Genomic DNA, 17,231 nt, shown 5'->3' with positions numbered 1-17,231 from the left:
AAATCAAGAATTAAAAAAGAAAAAGAAAACAGCATTATAGGAGAGCAGTTTATGATTTTTTTTTCCCATTCCATTTTAGCTCTGTAGACATTACATTTCAAAGTTGTTGATCATATTTTGGGTTTTTATAAACATTTTATCTTGAAAATTGTAAGACAGAAGACTACTTATAAAAGCTACATGTCCTATAATCCCAGCACTTTGGGAGACTGAGGTGGGCAGATCACCTGAGACCAGGAGTTCAAGATTAGGCTGGTCAACTTGGTGATACTCCATCTCTACTAAAAATACAAAAATTAACCGGGTGTGGTGGCATGCACTTGTAATCCCAGCTACTGGGCGGCTGAGGCAGGGGAATCACTTGAACCAGGGAGGCGGAAGTTGTGGTGAGCTGAGATCGTGCCACTGCACTCCAGCCTGGGCGACAGAATGAGACTCTGTCTACAAACAAACAAACAAACAAAAAAACAAACAACAGAAAAATGAAAGCTACTTATATGAGACATATAATGGTTTTCCTAAATAATGTTATCCTGGAAATAAGAACTCAGCCGTTGCTTCAGTAAATAAACCTCATTTGTTTTTCCCCGGAAGGATTTTTTTTTTTTTTCTCAGCTTAATTGTAAACTTTCAACTGTTCTATATTGTAATTTTTAAACTTGATAATACTGGCTTAAATAAGAACATATAGACCACATGAAAAAAGTCTGGTGCTTACAAAATGAGACATGGAGAAAAATTATATTTTTTGGTTTATAGACCTCTTAATTCATCAGACCTGTAAAAACTCAAAGCAGGTTTCTCAGTGTTAAGTTCTAGGCTGGAATCTCAAGGATGACAGATGAAAGAGCTGTAAGATGACAGGCTGTAAAATGCCTCCCTAGAGGACACCAAGCAGCAGGGGATAGAAAGCAAAGCAAAAACTGTTCGGATTTTGTATTACATTATGCAAAGTGGTCTCTGCAGATATTTCTTCTTAACAACAGAGCATTTATGGTCAAATTATTTGATTTCTGCTTAATTATGTTAAAATTGCATAATTTTGGTCATATATTTCAGAAGATACAACTTTCTAGAGTTGTATTTTTTAAAAATGCATCATGGCAAAAATAGCAAGTTCCTGAGTATGGTGTAATCAATCATCTATAAAGTACAAAATAACTACATTCGATTTCATGAAGATTATCTCTCATGTTCTGTGGCCTATATGAGGTATTAACAAATGAATAGTACTGAATAGTGAGTGCCGTATTAAACCATGGTCAGTTGTATTTTAAAATATTCACTTTAAAATACTAAATGAAAGTTTGTGGTTTTAATAGTGCAGTATTTTCACTGACTTTAACAGGAGGACAATTTTAAATTATACACACACACACACACACACACACACACACACACACACATATATATCGGCCAACAAAAAAAGGAAGGAATCCTGCCATTTGTGACAACATGGATGAACCTGGAGGACATTATGTTTAATGAAATAAGACAGACACAGAAAGTAAAGTACTGCATAATCTCACCTATCTGAGGAGTCTAAAAAATTCAAACTCGTAGAAGCAGAGAGAACAGTGGTTACCAGGGGTTGAGGGCTGGGGGAAACTTTCAGTTATAAAATGAACATGTTCTAGGATCTAAAGTATAGCATGGGTAATGATGGATATGTTAATCAATTTGATTGTGTCAATCATTACCCAATGTTTGCATATGTCAATTCATCACGTTATACACCTTGCATATATACAATCTTTATCTGTTAATCAGACATTTAAAAAAGAATAAGTGTACTGCTTTTTAAAGTTATTATCCAAAGATGAGGCCAGGCATGGTCGCTAGTGCCTGTAATTCCAGCACTTTGGGAGGCCAAGGTGAGAGGACTGCTTGAGCTCAGGAGTTTGACATTAACCTGGGCAACATGGCAAAATCCTCATATGCATGAACAAAGAGATATCTGAAACTGAAACTTATATTTAAAAGGGAAGCGGGGCATATAAGTTTGGGAAATTTAAAACATGGCCATGTGGGAAACACACAAACACACACACAGACATACACACACACACACACACACACACAACATTTTTGGGAGATAATCAAGCCTGCTGCCGAAATTTACTTAAGTAAAAAGGAGCCAAATGTTAACAGCAAGACAATGGGGAAAATGGCTCCAGAGCATTTTAGATAAATTTACGACAGCCCCTCCCACCAAAGGTCTGGAGGTCTAGGAGGTAAAAATGGTTTCCTGAGCTAGACCCAGCTGCTCTATGCAGCCCTGAGACATGGTATCCTGTGTCACAGCCACTCCACCTTTAGCCCTGGCTAAAACAGGCCAAGATAGAGCTTGGACCATGGCTTCAGAGGATGCAAGTCCCAAGCCTTGGCAGCTTCCACATGATGTTGGTCCTGCAGGTATGCAGAAGGCAAGAGCTGAGGTTTGGGAACCTCTACCTAGACTTCAGAGGATGTATGGAAATACCTGGATGTCCAGGCAGAAGTCTGCTGCAGGAGTGGAGCTCTCATGAAGAATCTCTACTCAGGCAGAGCAGTGGGGAAATGTGGGGTTGGAGCCACCACACAGAGTCTTCACTGGGGCACGGCTTAGTGGAGCTGTGAGAAGAAGGCATCATCCTTCACACCCCAGAATAGAAGATCCACCAACAGTTTGCAACCTACACATGGAAAAGCCTCAGGCACTTAACACCAGTCCATGAAAGCAACCACAGAGGCTGTACCCTGCAGAGCCACAAAGGCAGAGCTGCACAAGACCTTGGGTGCCCACTCCTTGCATCAGTCTGCCTTGGATGTAAGACATAAAGTTAAAGATTATTTTGTAATTGTAAGATTTAATTACCACCCTTTCTGGGTTTTGGACTTGCATGGGACCTGTATCCCTTGTATTTTGGCTAATTTCTTCCTTTTGGAACAGGAACATTTGCCCAATGTATCTTGAAAGTAGCTAACTTGTTTTTTATTTTACAGGCTCATAGGTGGAAGGGTGTCTTAGATGACACTTTGTACTGGGGACTTTTGAGTTAATCTTCAAATGAGTTAAGACTTTGGGGGACTGTGGGAAAGGCATGATTGTGTTTTGAAATGTGAGGACATGAGATTTAGGAGGGATCAGGGGTGGAATGATGTGGTTGGATCTGTGTTCCCACCGAAATCTCCTGTGAAATTGTCATCCCTATGTATTGAAGGTGGGACCTAGTGAGAGGTGATTGGATCATGGGGGTGGATTTTCTTCATGTTGTTCTCATCATAGTGAGTGAGTTCTCAAAAGATCTGATGGTTTAAAAATGTGTGGCACTTCCCCCCTCACTCTCTTTCTCTCTTCTGCCACCGTGTGAAGATGTGCTTACTTCCCCTTCACCTTTCCCCATGACTGTAAATTTCCTAAGGCCTCCCAATCATGTTTCCTGTTAAACCTGCAGAACTGTGAGTCAATTAAATCTCTTTTCTTCATAAGTTAACCAGTCTTGGGTAGTTCTTTACAGCAGTGTGAGAATGGGCTAATACATTCTATAAAAAAATTACAAAAGATTAACTGGGTGTGGTGGCATGCACCTGCAGTCCTATCTAGTCTGGAGCTGGAATGGGAGGATTGCTTGAGCCTGCGGGCAGATGTTGTAGTGAGCCAAGATCATGCCACTGCATTCAAGCTTCAGTGACAGAGTGAGACCCTGTCTCAAAAACAAGAGAATTATCACCCAAAGAAAGTTGGTGTTACTATTTGGAGATATTTATTTCAATTTATGCTAATTTATTAAAACTAATGATTTTTCTCTGCACATAAGCAATATATATCTATTTCAGTATAATCATTATACTGTAACTAACATTTTTCTAATTTTTTTTTTTTTTTTTGAGACGGGATCTCTCTCTCTCACCCAGGCTGGAGTGAAGTGGTGTCATCATAGTTCACTCCTAGGCTCAAGGGATCCTTCTGCCTCAGCCTTCTGAGTAGCTGGGAGTATAGACTTGTTACAACCAGGCCTGTCTAGTAACATTTTAATTGTGTTATTTTACTTAACATTATAGTATTTGCACTTATCTATACCATTAAAACTATATGATTATGTAATCTTAGTGATGATGAGATTTTAACTTATAATTGTTTATTATACATTATTTAACCTTTTTTTCTTACTAAACATTTGATTTTTAAAATATTTGCTATATTGTAAAAATATAAAATTAGCATCTTTCTGCATTTAGCTTCATATATATCTCTTGTTGTCTATTGTAAATTCCTCAATGTGGAATTGATAAAAAACATTATGAATAATTTTAAGACTCGATATGCATAACTAAACTGGTTTTCTGAAAATTGTGGCAATCTAATCTACTACAAGCAGTATGTGAAAAGATGCATCCCTGCTTTCCCTTATTTAGCAGCTTTCAACCATATTAATAAGAAATGCATGATTCAGTAAAGATTGGAATATTTATGTGGCATACTTCAACTTCTTTTAGAAGAGGTACATTTTTTTACTTCATCAGGATGTCAAAAACTTCAAGCTATTAAGTTAATTGATTTTCAATACAGGCAAGACTTTGGACTTTGGGGATATCTGGTGTTTAACATTCTGAGCTTCATAATGTCAGCTGAATGTTTAAGATACTCAAAGCTTTAGGACAGAATAGACCTATTTTATTAATTATCTAGTAAGGTATTGTTTCATAGATATGAAAATCTTGCTGGCAATGTTTCATAATTATATTATGAAATGTAATTATATTTCAAAATGTACTAACTATTTTAGTCTGTTCTCACATTGCTGTAAAGATACCACCGCAGGATTGATAATTTATAAAGAAAAGAGGTCCAACCAACCCACAGTGCCACATGGCTGGAGAGGCCTCAGGAAACCCACAATCATGGTGAAAGGCAAAGGGAAAACAAGAACCTTATTCACATGGTGGCAGGAGAGAGGAGACAGGGGTGAAGGGGGAAGAACCCCTTATAAAACCATCAGATCTTGTGAGAACTCACTCACTATTATACAAATAGCATGAGGGAAACCTCCCCCATGATCCAATCATCTTCTCCCAGGTCTCTCCCTAGACACATGGGGATTACAATTCAAGATGAGATTTGGGGGGAGAAGCAGCCAAACCATATCAATTACATTCTTGGGACTCCTTTAAATGGGACTGATTTTCTATGAGGCAACTTGCATATAAAGAGCTTTCCCATGGTACATTATGTAAAGTATTGGAGCTAGCCACAGACCATAGAAGACCCACTAGTGCACCCGTGGTGCACCCACTGGCCAGTCTTCTAGGTCTCCATTCTACCCACAATTATCACCATTAAGGTAGAGAAGAGACTGGGGAAAGAGTGCAAAAGAGGATGGTAAGGGCCATCTAGCTGAATATTTTAACAGTTTTCCAGTATTCTTTTCGACTTACTTAAATTTCAATTACAATTTATGTTAATTTAAATTTAATGGATATATAACAGTTTCACACATTTGTGGGGTGCCTGTGAACTTTTGACACATGCATACAATGTGTAATGATCACATCAGGTCAATTGGGATATCCATCGCCTCAACATTGATCATTTCTTTGTTTTAGAAACATTTCAAATCTTCCCTTCTAGCTGTTTTGAAATATATATTAAATTATTTTTAACCACAGGTACCCTATTGTGCTATCAAATGCTAGAGCTTATTCCTTGTATCTAACTGTATTTTTGTACCCATTAACCAATCCCTCCTCATCCTCCTCCTCCCCACTATGGGTCTCAGCTTCTGGCAACCACCATTCTATTCACTTCCCCCAAGGATCAATTTTTTTAGGTCCCACATATGAGTGAGAACATGCAATATTTGTCTTTCAGTGCCTGATGTATTTTACTCAATAAAATATTCTTCAGACTCATTCCTCTTGCTACAAACAATAGAATTCTAGTCATTATTATGGCTGAATAATATTCTGTTTTGTCTCTATGACACATTTTCTTTATCCATTCATCTGTTAATGGATACTTAGGTTGATTCCATGTCTTGGTTATTGTGAAGATGACTGAAATATACATGCAAGTGCAGATATTTCTTTGATATAAGAGAATTGAATACATGGTATAAAAATATTTCCCGAATGTGTTTTATATTTTATGTAACAATAATAAATATTAATATGTATATTTCTATAAACTATTATTTTAAAATAAAACACTAGAAATGTTAGGTCTAAGCCTAGGAATGTAGGAGTAAAGGCCTTGTGGAAAACCAAGGAATAGGTAATACTACTCCTCAGGCCACACATTATACAAAAACTTTTTCACATATTCATTGTTTAAGACAGGACCACAGCAAATTATACTAGCAGATTTTCTATTTCCACAAATGTACTCCAAATGGAAAAGATGAATTCTAAGTATGCCTATTAGATCATTTTGCTTGCTAACCATACTTTAATACTAGTTCAATTAATGGTTATTGGTAAGTACTTTTTCTAAATCACTAGTAATATTTTGGAAAGAACTCCTAAAAACTGCTTTACCAAACAAAAATTAAAAAGGTAATTATTTTCAAGTCCTTCAATTGTTTTAGAAAGCAGGTCATCTTTGACAGGCCACATCATTCTCTTCACTTAAAAAAATACCTGTCTTAATCATTTCCTTCTGAAGACAAGCAATGAACAATCCATTGTTATTTTACTCAAGCATAGCTTGTTTCCCTTCCTTTCTACTTAAAAATATTTTAATATTAACAGGTCAAACTGTAATATAAAAAACAAAAAGCACTGTGAACACAACATGATAGTTGTAGAAAACACCACCACTATTATTTTGTATTCCTCTCGACACTTTCTTATCACATAAACAACACTCCGTGTAAATTGTTTTAACGCTGGTCTCCCCTATACGCAATGGATTCCTTGACAATTAGGAATTGGCTTTTATGTCTGAATTCTGAGTGCCTAAAAAATATTTGATAGATGTGATTGGAAAAAAGGAAGAGAAAGCAAAATAAAGGAAAATGTCATGATTGAAAGAAAATCATCTTACATTAGCATTCCAAGAGAATTCTCTAATTGTTTAGAACTGTTGCTTTATGTTTTTAATCCCCAACTTGTTTATTAAATTTAAAAAGTGGACTTGTGTGCTCGAAAGAATAATTAACTATTCATTGGGAGACTTTGAGTGTGGGTATCTTCAAATATCCAAACACATTTTGAGTTTTAAACATGATACTATTTTATAATTTTGCAAGTTGGTAATGAAAATAAAAATATTGGATGTTTCGTCTAAAATCACAGAGATAATATAGTTCACGCTGGCTCTCTGAAGTTTTATTTGTGCCTGGGAATAGAGTCACTACATCATACGCATTATTTCAACCTCAACATTGATCCTATAATGGAGGTTTAGTTTAGTTTTAATAGTCTTTTGCCATGAAGCTATAGGAGCTTTAAGTAACTTAAGCAAGTGATGGAGCCAGGATTTGAATCTGAGCAGCTAGAATCTAAAGCCTACATATTTAGGTTAGATTGCAATGTTATGTAAATAAAAGTTAAGCCTTAAAATGTTGAGAACAATATAAAATAATGGAAACATTTAGCATTTTATCTTTTACTTTGTAAATGTAAAGCATTGGGTCTTAAATTTAATATGTTGTATATTCTAGGGTGTTATCGTTTCAAGAGTGAACAGAGTATTTATCTAAAAATAAACTGTATGTATTATTCAAACAGGTGTATGGATATAAGAAACATTTAATTGATAGATAGCCCTCAATCAAGCAAATCCAACACCTATACATTTAGCTTTCTTTATTTAAAAGGTAAATATAACATATTCACATATTGCTCTCACATCAGACATTAACATTTTATGATGAATATACAGAAAGGAAAGACATCTCTGCTGGTATGAAAGAGGTTTTTGGAAAACTTCTTACTTCTGCTTCTCACTGTAGCAATCTAACTTCTAGTAGACCATTTCTTCCTGAGTACAATTAGAAAAGCTAGGTAGAACATTCAACACAATGCAAACAAACAAACAAAAATATGTGTTAAAGTGTTAAAGAATTCAGTGCAAGTTGAAGTGACTCAAACAGCTTTGTTTTATAAGCAATGGAGCTGGAGATTTAATTCCATCAAATAAGAGAGGAAAAAGTGATTTTTATATTACTAATTCCTCAGGGCAAGATTGCTGAATGTTGAGAGTGTGTGCTTTGTGTTAAAAGACATGAAATCAGCAAGTTTTCAAGATCAACTTGCAGAGCCAATTCCCAATTCCCAATTTTCTAATTCAGCTTGTCTAGCAATATGCCTTCCTTGTGCTTCTTTTGGGGGATCTAGAGACAATCAGGACAGAAGTTTAGCATCTTATTAAGGTGACAGTGAGAATTGTTTTTTTGTTTGTTTGTTTGTTTGTTTTTTTGAGACGGAGTCTCGCTTGTTGCCCAGGCTGGAGTGCAGTGGCCAGATCTCAGCTCACTGCAACCTCCGCCTCCCGGGTTCACGTCATTCGACAGTGAGAATTGTTAATGATAAACAAGTAACACAAAACATGAAACTTTACGAATATTGCTACAGTTATCCTTTTTTTTTGGGGGGGGGGAGGGGGAGGAAGTCTCGCTCTGTTGCCCAGGCTGGATGGAATGCAGTGGCGAGATCTCTGCTCACTGAAAACTCTGCCTCCCAGGTTCACGCCATTCTCCTGCCTCAGCCTCCCCAGTAGCTGGGACTACAGGCGCCCGCCACCACGCCAGGCTAATTTTTTGTATTTTTAGTAGAGACAGGGTTTCACCATTTTAGCCAAGATTGTCTTGATCTCCTGATCTCATGATCCACCCACCTTGGCCTCCCAAAATGCTGGGCACCAGGCCTATCCTTCTATATTTTCACAGAATTTCAAATATTGCTAATATTTAGAATTATTATGATACATCAAAAAGATCAGGGCTTCTTGAATGACAAGACTGAAAAGATTCTGTTTTTTAATTGATAAACTTCCCAATTAGTTATAAATGTGTTCTTTTTCTCTGATAACATGTACATGTATTGACACTTAAATATCTTGAGAATCCCTAACCAGGTTTATAAAATATTTTTCTTTATTGTAAAATGAGATATTCAGAATTATATTAAACGTGCTTAATAATTTAAATGTTTGTATATAATAATTTTGCCATTATTAAAAATTTGGAAAGACCTTTATTTTCATGAACTGATGAAGTATTTCTCTTTTAAATATAACATCTTATTTTTGTTTTAAAGTTCTATAGCTTTCTGGACTTTTGGACATTTAACCTTCTAAAATATACCAAATGTCAGTAAATCAGAAGTTTCTATACATAATGGAGAACGTAACATATTTCAAAAGTGAAAATGCGACCACAATCCCCAAAAGAAGCAAACGAGAATTCCACACCGGCAGGTCACTGGGGAGAGCAAACAAGACCATGTTGTATTTTGTAGTTCAGCAACATGTAAAACATCGCTGGCTGTCTTGAAAGCATTCCACTGGGTAGAGCAGGATGGCTTGCTGACAACCCCATCTTGTAAGATCATGGAAATATCCTAGGTTATTTCCGAATGTTTATAGGCATCATTTAAAGGCGTGCAGCTGTGTTTTTACCTGTGCTTTCCACCTGTCACATTGTAATTGCTTTAGAATTAACACTCTCTAAAAGGAAATAAGGATTCTTAAGAGATGTATTTGGTCCCAAATTAAGCAGAGATGTGCATAAACCCACTCATTTTCCCATTAAGAAGAAAGCCATGAAGGAATGCTCCTCTGCTCTTGGCAGATGGTGAAAGAAACTCATGAGTTACTCCCAGATTGCCTTGCCATAATCTTATGGAAAAATTGATGATCTATTTCTTAAATTTACAGCACTTAAATTATGATACCTTTTAAGTAAAGACAAACATTATCATCAGGGAAAGATGGGTTAACTGTGTTATCCATTATGTAACGAAACACCAAAGGTGAAATATTGCACTTAGAATTTCCAGTGAATCAACAAAGCTTTAAGATTTAGGTCCCATCTCCCAAAATTATCCAATAAACTCATTGAGTCTTTTGAGGAAGGGTAAAAGTATAGACAGAAAAGCAGACTAGCAATAGTTATAGCTTTAAATGTATGCTTAATTGGCAGATGTGAGAATTCTACCACTGAACGACCCAGGCACTAGTACATATACTTAATTAGAATGAAACTCTTAAATCATGCACCATAATGTATCATAATTTAAGAATTTCATTAAGTGTTTTAGGTTTTCATGTTAAATGTGAACATTATAGCATAGCTAAATACTTCCTAAGTAGGAAAAACACCCTTTTGTAACTACATCCTGTACATATATTTTAGTTGAAATCTGTCTGAATATTTTCAGTGCAAAACAGGTTACCTAGCTATCTCTGTAAATACATTAACTTTTATTTTCCATTTTGTGGTATCTACATTCTAGAACTAAACCTAGAATTAAGGTGAGAACCAGCCATTATTAAATTTATGTTCTACATCAGATACATCCTTTCATCTCATTGTTCATTTCTTCACCTTCTGTAGATCTGGAAATTATTTCTCCTTCCACCCAATAAATAACAGAGTTTCCCAAAGCTCACTGAGTGCCTTTGGTTACTCTCTTTATCCACTTGGAGATTTCATATAGTAAATTCAATCCCTACATTTATGGGAATTACTTATGCATTCTGCTCTGATATATTTAACAAGTATCTTCTATCAAGTCAAGCTCATTAAAATTTCTGACATAGAAGCTGCTTTGTCAAGCTTTTCCATTTTTATCAATGATAGTGTGATTCTTTCAGGTTTGATAGTTTCAGGAGGCCCTACTTGCAAACATAGATCAATGAAATAAATCATGTATTTTTAAATATTCACTATTCACATGCCATTTCGGCTCATTAAAAGGAGTAGAATAGAATTCATTGAAGAATGAGGGAGATCTCTGTAGAAGTTGGGCTTTGTAAATCTTACATTTTAAAAGATTTAAATGAGTGCAATGGGAATATGGAATTGCGGATTGAGACCAGAGAATCAAGGGGGGCTTTTTAGAGAACACACCATTTGATTTGGGGTTATGAAAATTAAGTAAAGTGTTAGTAGCCAGGAGAAAATATTTCAGGTAAAGATTGAAGTTTCAGCAAAACCCAGAAAATTCAAAGCATCGGGAATATACTGGTTGGAGCAAGGGGCCATTGATAAGCATTACTAGCAGACGAGATGAGAAAGAAATATTGGAAGAAGGTTGAAGACAGCCTCAATTATTTCCTAAATAGTTGACTTTTTGAGATAATAATGGAAAGTTAAGAAAGAGGGGGGTGTACTATAACATCTTTTGTAATCATACCTCTGGCAGTTGTCATGGGTTGAATTTGTTCTTCAAAAAAGATGTTGAAGTCCTCATTCCCGGTTCATGTAAATGTAATTTTATTTGGAAGTAACGTCTGCCTTAATTCTGGCTGGATGTCATAGTATTATGACTGGGTACCACATACTGGGCTATTTGAGGCAACAGGAATTTATTTCTCACAGTTCTGGAATCCGGAAGTCTTAGGTAAGGGTGCCAGCATGGTCACATTCTGGTGTAGGGCTCTCTTCCAGGTTGCAGAATTCTGACTTCTGGTGTCCTCACATGGCAGAAGGGGTGACTTAGTTGTTCTCTGGTTTCCTTTATAAAGGCACTAATACCATTTATGAGGGCTTCCCCCTATAACCTGACTGCCTCCCAAAGGCCCCACTTCCAAATACCACTCACATCCACCAGGGATTAGATTTCAGCATACAGATTTTGAGAAGATATAATATTCAACCCATAACAACGTCTCTGCAGAGGATCAAATTAAGATGAGGTCATTAGTGTGGGCCCTAATCCAAGGTGATTGGTATTTTAATACAAAGACAAAATTTGACATAGAAATAGATGTATCAGGAAAGATGGTGTGAAGACACAGAGAAAACATCTTCTGTAAGCCAAAAAACATTTGAGGCTACCAGAAACTAGGATTGCCGCATAGAACAGATTCTCCTTCACAAACCTGAGAAGGGGCCAAGGAAGCTGACATCTTGATTTTGTACTTCTAGAATCCAGAGCTTTGAGACAATAAATTTATTTTGTTCCAACTCCCGACTTGTAATACTTTAACATCCCTAGACAACTAACGCAGACATCATGAAGATCATGGATGTAAGGCTTTGAAACTAGAGGCAGAAAAAACAGGTAAGTATAGTCATGCATCAATTAACATGAGGATATATTCTAAAGAATGAATTTGTAGGTGATTGTGTCATTATAGAAACTTCATAGAGGATACTTAAACAAACTTAGCCTACTATACATTTAGGCTGTATGATATAGCCTGTTGCTCCTGGGCTACAAACCTGTACAGCATGTTATTGTGCTATTCTACTGTAGGCAATTGTCACACAATGGTAAGTATTTTTGTATCTATATATATCTAAGCATAGTAAAGGTACAGTAAAAATACGGTATTATAATCTTATGAAATGACCTTTGTATGTGCAATTTTCTGTTATTGACTTAAAACATTATGCAGGATTTAGTCAAACATAATGTTTGACTAAAACATAGTCTTTGACTAAAACAGTTATGCAGGCCATATTTGTAAGAGAATCCTCAACAATGATTCAACTTGCAATTTACAACGGTGCAAAAGTGATACATGTTCAGTAGAAACCTTATTTTGAATTTTGAATTTTTGATCTTTTCCCAGGCAAAGGATGTGTGATTCGATACTCTCTTGCAATGCTGGGGAGGTAGCAGCTGAAGCTACCAGTCAGGCCACAAGATAAGGAGGGTAAACAACCGATATTCTGCAGTGCACTGTATTGTCAGATGATTTTGCCCAAATGTAGGCTAATGTAAGCATTCTGAACACGTTTAGGGTAGGCTAGTCTAAGCTGTGAAGGTCAGTAGATTTGGTATATTAATGTATTTTCAACTTACTGATGGGTTCATTTTTATGATGATGTAATCCTGTCATAAATTGAGGAACATCTGTAGATTGGGAATAAGTGAGGATATCGTAAGATGTAGGAATGGAAAAGATGGCCTATATATGAGAAACATTTTTATTTATTTATTTAACTTTTATTTTAAGATCGGGGTGCAAGTGTAGGTTTGTTACATAGGTAAACTTATGTCATGGGGGTACAGATTATTTCATCATTCAGGTATTAAGGCTAGTACCTGTTAGTTATTTTTCCTGATCCTCTCTCTTCTCCCACCCTCTACCTTCCAAAAGGCCCCAGTGTGTGTCTTCCCTTCTATGTGTCCATGAGTTCTCATCATTTAGCCCCCACTCATGAGTGAGAACATGCGGTAATTGGTTTTCCATTCCTGTGTTAGTTTTCCAGGGATAATGGCCTCCAGCTCCATCCGTGTCACTGCAAGGGACATGCTCTTGTTCTTTTTGTGGCTGCATAGTATTCTATTATGTATATGGATCAAACTAGAAAGCTAAAAGTCACTTGTGTGCTTTCTTTCCTTTACTTCCTCCATTAATTTACCAATAGTCTTAATATTCTTCATTACCTTTTAAATAAATTTAATAAATTTACTTATTTAATAATAAAGAGAATAACTTTTCACTTTCTAATTTGATCCACTTAGTTCAATGATTAAAAGGTGGCAAAAATGAGACGTTCAGAAGAAATCACCTTGGAATGTGAGAAGAGAAATTATTTTAGAAATGTTTTAATTTGAAGTTACTGTGAGCTATTTGGTTTGTTTTCAAAGAAACTTGAAAAAAAGATCTTTACTGGACATAAAGATTTGAGTTTCATTAACATCTGAAGTAATGAGATTGCATAATGTGGAGTGAAGTGAAGATGGCTGAGGGAAAGGAAAAACAATACTTCAAGGGCAGCTGGTAGAGAAGGAAGTTAAAAAGACTTAAAAGTAGTCAGTAAATAGAAACAGTGCTAAGGAAGCCAAAGAAGTAAAAGAGTTCCAAGACTAATGGTAAGAGAAACATTTTAAATGATATACGGCTATGAAGACAGAGAAGAGTCCATTAAATTAGGCAAATAACTATTCAGGCCTTTGGGCAATTTTTAAATTGAATTATTTTTATTTTTCCTTACATGGATATTAACACCTTGTCAGATATACAGTTTGCAAATACTTTCTCCCATTCTGTAGGTTTTTGCTTATATTCATTGTTATCTTTGTTATCAAAGTTTTTAGTTTGATATAATAATCCCATTTATCTAATTTTGCACTTGTTGCCTGTGCTTTTGAGGTCTTACTATATTAAATGAAATAAGCCAGGCATGAAAAGGCAAATACCTCATAATCTCATTTGTATGTGGAATCTAAAAAAGTTATCTTATAGGAGGAGAGTTTAATAGTGCTTAACAGAGGCTGGGGAGGGTAGGGAAAAGGAAAGATGGGGATAGGTTGATTAACAGTTAGGAAGTTCTGGTGTTCTATTACACAAGTAAGATGACTATAGCTAATTATTATTAAATATTATGTTATTAGTAAATAATGTGTATATTTCAAGATAGCTAGAAGAAAGGATTGTGGATGCTATCACTGTGAAGAAATGACAAATGTTTAAATTGATGGATATGCTAATCATTCTGATTTGATCATTACACAATACATACATATATTGAAACATCACACTGTACTCATTAATATGTACAATTATGTTTCAATTATAATATAACAACTTTAAAAACTGGGTAAATAATGTACAGCTTTAAAAACTAGGTAAAGGGATAATCATTATGTAATCTGATGGTAACTTGGAAAAGAACACACACACACACACACACACATGCACACATTTCTGGTATGTTAGCATATTCATCTTAGAAATAAATAAGACAACTCTCTTGGAATAGCAATAGATGTGATTTAACAAAACAGATGTGCCAAGTTCATAGATTCTGAGATGTAATTAAAAAGATTATTTTAACATCTCTGACTTTGCGTTTTACTATCCAATGTAATTGAGTTTGCATTCTTCATAAGACAATCTGAGTTTGCTTTTTGCCAATGGGCCTTACCAACCAAGATTATTTTAGGTTAATTTTTCTTCCTAAGGATGTTTTTGATACCACATTGGTTGTTTGAATTCATTGTATGAGTACTGGCTTGCAATTTATTTTCTCAGGAGACAATTCATTTTCTTCTTTCTCCTAGACTTAGTTTGAGACATCCAAATTTCCTTATTGCAACATTCTGTTTGGTATATTTATATATTATTAAAGTTATGCTCTGGATGTATCCTTTTGGTGACACTTATCCATCTCCATGCCAGAACATTTTATTATGCATGGATTCACATCTTCTCCACCTCTTCCCATGCCCCCTTCTAGTAGTACATAAAATAATGGTAAGTGAATTTTTTTGGTGGCTAGGATTTCACAACGCAATAGAGTTTGCTAATAGGACTATCATAAACTTTCTAGAAATGAATATTTCTTACCTTTCATAATCATTATTCAACATGAGGTTGGCTTGACGTTCTACGTCAGAAATGCAAGCATATAAGGCATGTATTAGTTTCCTATTGCTGTGACAAAAAGTCCAAACTTAGTGGCTTGAAATCACACAAATTTATTATCATTCATATTTGGAGGTAAAATATCTGACATTGATTTTATGGGGCTAAAATTACAGTGTTGGCAGAACTGCATTCCTTTTGGACACATTAGGGGAGAATCTGTTCTTTGCATTTTGTAGCTTCTAGAAGTTGCCTACATTCACTGTCTCACAGTTGAGTTCCTCTAACCTCTGCAGCTGCCATCACATCTCCTTCTCTGACTGATGCCTCCTCCTTCTCCCCATCCTAAGAGCCTACCAAATAACCTAGGAAAATCTCCTCGTTTCAACATCCTAAATATAGTGACATATGCAAATTCCTTTTTGCCATGTCAAGTAACATATTCAAAGATTTCGGGAGTTAGGATGTGAACTCACTCACTGGGGGACAATTATTCTGCTTATGAAAAAGAGTGAGCTACAAACGATAGAATGATATTCACATAGTAAATATATATATGAATATATACACACACATACATATTCACACACATACACAGATTGAGATATATATGTGTGTGTATATATATATACATATATATATAACTCAAAAGTGATAGGCTAAGAACACTTTTGGGGTATCTAAAATGCTGACAGATACATTTCAAATATAACTAATAGTTAAAACAGCTGATGGCAAAAAGATCAAAAGTACTTGGACATTTTCCTGTTCCAGGGAGACAACTTGTCTTTAAAGACAGTGAGACAGTGCCCTTCTTAAGAAAGATTACTTTATTTGACTTTTTCTGAGGTCTTCAAGGACAATTGGAATAAAGGGCATTTAAAAAAACTCAAGTATTGGAAAGATTTTTTTTGGAGTTATTAGTTTAAATATGTTTCATCGGAAAGATTAAAAATCAACACCTTAACATCACAATTGAAAGAAATAGAGAAGCAAGAGCAAACAAATTCAAAAGCTACCAGAAGTCAAGAAATAACTAAGATCAGAGCAGAACTGAAGGAGCAGAAACACAAAAAAGAAACCCTTCAAAAAATCAATGAATCCAGGAGGTGGTTTTTTGAAAAGATCAATAAAATAGACCGCTAGCAAGATAATAAAAAAGAAAAGAGAGAAGAATCAGATAGACACAATAAAAAATGATAAAGGAAAAATCATCACTGATCCCATAGAAATACAAACTGCCATCAGAAAATACTGTAAACACCTCTATACAAATAAACTAGAAAATCCAGAAGAAATGGATACATTACTGGACTCATACACCTTCCCAAGACTAAACCAGGAAGAAGTCAAATCCCTGAATAGACCAATAACAAGTTCTGAAATTGAGGCAGTAATTAATAGCCTACCAACCAAAAAAAGTCCAGGACCAGACGGATTCACAGCCGAATTCTACCAGAGGTACAAAGCGTAGTTGGTACAGTTCCTTCTGAAAGTATTCCAAACAATAGAAAAAGAGGGAATCCTCCCTAACTCATTTTAGAAGACCAACATCATCCTGATACCAAAACCTGGCAGAGACACAGCAAGAAAAAGAAAATTTCAGGCCAATATCCCTAATGAACATCGATGTGAAAATCCTCAATAAAATACTGGCAAACCGAATCCAGCAGTGCATCAAAATGTTATCCACCATGATCAAGTGGGCTTCATCCCTGGGATGCAAGGCTGGTTCAACACACGCAAATCAATAAATGTAATC

The sequence above is a fragment of the Trachypithecus francoisi genome, unplaced genomic scaffold (genome assembly GCF_009764315.1).
Source record: "Trachypithecus francoisi isolate TF-2019V2 unplaced genomic scaffold, Tfra_2.0 Lachesis_group4, whole genome shotgun sequence".
In the NCBI taxonomy this organism is placed as follows: domain Eukaryota; kingdom Metazoa; phylum Chordata; class Mammalia; order Primates; family Cercopithecidae; genus Trachypithecus; species Trachypithecus francoisi.
Note: the sequence above shows the minus strand (reverse complement) of the source record.